Raw genomic sequence first — 3,118 nt, forward strand, 5'->3', positions numbered from 1 at the left:
AGGCTGGCAAGGGTTTCTCCAGGGTTGGGCTGGTTAATTTCATGTTCGTTCATCCACTCATTCCTTCACTCAAGTGTTCCTGGTGTGAGCACCTGTCGTTGCTCAGCTCTTTATAATTAATCACGTATTATTGTGATATTAGCAGGCACATTTGTAAGGCTTTGTTATTATATATTAATCAGCCTTTTTAAAATAGCGCAGGTGTTGTTTTAAACACTTCACACACACTATCTCATTGACTCTTCATAACCACTTTATGGGATAGGTACTATTATTATGCCTCCTGTACAGATAAGGAAATGGAAGCACAGAGAGGTTAAGGAATTTGCCTAAGGTCACACAGCTAGAAGGGGGCCACACTAGGGCTCTAACCCGAGGGCTCCTCATACTTCAGTTATCCTCTCCCTTGTCTGATGATACAGGGGATGTAAAAGAGATTTTCGAGACGGTGAGAGAAGTGAATCTCATAGTGGTCACACTGTCTTGGGATGAAGACCAGCTCAGGCACCTATCAGCTGGGAGACAAGTCACCGAGGCAGGCAGGTCTCCTTCTGGGGCTCAGAGAAGGAATACAAAGACCGACTACAGAGGGGAGGGGATAGCTTAGTGGTAGGATGCTCGCTTAGTTAGCGTGCATGAGGTCATGGGTTCGATCTCCAGGACCTCCGTTAAATAAACAAACAAACAAACAAACCTAATTACCTCCCCCCCTCCAAAACAACAACAACAACAACAACAAAACTATTTTAAAAAAAGACCGACTACACTCAGCAAGTGGAGTGCAGCTAGGATCCAGTGTAAGTTTTTGGGTTCTCGCTGTGTATATGGGTTCTGTGCAAGGGGGGTTGTATGTCCTGGTGTGGTGGCCAGGCTCACAAAGGGACAGCTGGGTCTACGGGAAGGTTTGGCCAGAATTTGCTTCTGCTTCTTGGCTTCATCACCTTGGCCAAATGATGGAACTCAAGCCTCAGTTTCCTCATCTGACAAGTGGGCATAACAATAGTTGTTATGTCATAGGGTCGTCGTGAAGACAAGAGAGCATCTTAGCTGGCTCAGCTCAGTAAGATGTAGCAATGGGGCCCTTCATGCTGACAGCGCACTGTGTTACCTTCCTGAAGCGAGCTAGGGGGAGGCTAGGGAAAGGATGGAGGGGAGAAGGGTGGCAGTATGGTTTGAATTAAGCTGTTTATATGCACCCTCATCTAGTGACAAATGGCTGTAGTGACGGAGGAGAGTGGTTTCAATTTTCCATTTGGGATCAGACGTCTCATGGCTCTGCCAACCTCGTCCGGAAGTGGGCAGGTCATCCCAGCGGGCTTGAGAGCCAGGGAAGGTACTTCTCCATCCTCACACCAGCTCCGGGCCTGTGCCACCAGGCCAGCTAGAGAAGGAAGACAGGCCTCTCTGGGACATTCGAGCTGTCCCTGCCCTTTGTGTCCACACACACCCCTGCACGACAAGGCCATCTTATTTTGGGGGCAAAACCAAGTTAGCACATGTCCACGCCCAACAGCAGATACTCTGTCTCAGTGGACCTTTGGGCCAGAGCTGGTGTTTCCAGCCCGAGCTGGAAGGGTGGGGCCCTGCAAGCAGACGGAAGGGCAGGCTGGGTTTTTGGTAATTTCCGTCCTGATTTTTGAAGTCCCACAGAGCTCAAAGGCAAGCCAGAGGCGACTTGGGCTGGAAGGAAGCTTGGCGACGGAGGCTGAGCTGGGAGAAATCTCGGGGGCAGACAGGCCTGGGGAGGGATCTATGGCCAGGGGCCTGGGCAAGTGCTTAGCCATGCTGGGCCTCAGTTTCCTCATCTGTAAATGGGGGTGTTGTGGGGCTGTGGCGAGGAATAAATAAGAGGACCCGAGTGAGGCGCTGTGAATTTTCCAGCCACAAGAAAAGATGCAACTTCATTTTCCTATGAGGAAACTGACCTTCAGATCTCAAGTCTTGCCCCACCTCCCCATGTCTAACGAACTTGGTAGAATAAAGCCAGTCATTCAAGGAAAAGCATCTTGGTTTTCCTTGTTATTTCAAGTTTAAATCAATTCCTTCAGAAGACCCTCCTCCCCTGCTTCTCCCTGAGGTGGCATCTAATAGCCTTTAAAAAGGGAATGAGAACCCATTCCTCCTTGGCTCAGAACCAACCACGGCTCCCATGTCCCTGGAATCGAAGCCCAAATCCTTCCCGCGGCCTGATGGCTGTCCTCGGTCTGCCCTCAGCCCTCCTCTCCCCCTGCCCATGCCCTTCCTCCCTAGGGCCTTCGTGGGGTCCCTTGCACCAGTCAGTCTCCCACCACAGCACCTTGGGGGTCGCTGCTTCTGTCACCTGGAACTCTCCTCCCTCTGATACCCACCTGGCTCCTCCCTCAACTCCATCTTCCCCTTTTCAAATGTCACCTTCTCAGTGACCTGATCGCACCTTCTCTGACTACGCATGCAAAATACCAACAGTCCCTGCCTCACACTCCCTGCCCCGGCACTCCCCGCCCCCTTCCTGGTTCTTTTATCCTGATAGCACTTCTTACCGCCTGACATACAATGTGTGTAACTAGCTCTTTTGTTTAATGCCTGCCTTCCATCATGCAAATGTAAGTTCCTTGTGGGAGCAGATACATTTGTGTCAGTTGTTTTTTTCATTTGTGGTGTCTCTAGAACTCAGACAGTGACAACCACACAGTAGGTGCTCAATAATGTCAGATGGATGGATAGATGGATGATGGGTGGGTGGATGGGTGGATGGTAGATGATGGATGATGGATTGATGGGTGGGTGGCTGCCTTCAAGTCTACAGGCTAGGGAATTCTGAAAGCTCTGGAAGGAAGTGGGGAACAAGTCCCTTCCGTTCTCCAGTTTCCCAGAACTGATCTGGGGGTTTCCTCCCTTTGTCCCCACCTGACTTCAGCACAATGAGAAGCAGGCACAGGCGGCCCTTCTCATCACCGCCTTATTTAAGCAGAAAAGGGACTTGTTACAAGAATATTATGGATCCCACAGAATCTTAAGGAGGGCTAGAAGACCAGGTGGGAGGGTTCTATAGCCAGAACTGACACCCAAGATCACACCACAGATCTGAAGGGACCTACCTACTGGGTGCCTGAGCTCTACAGCCTGCTGGAATGGGAGT

Source organism: Camelus dromedarius, chromosome 9 (assembly GCF_036321535.1).
Source record: "Camelus dromedarius isolate mCamDro1 chromosome 9, mCamDro1.pat, whole genome shotgun sequence".
NCBI classification, from domain to species: domain Eukaryota; kingdom Metazoa; phylum Chordata; class Mammalia; order Artiodactyla; family Camelidae; genus Camelus; species Camelus dromedarius.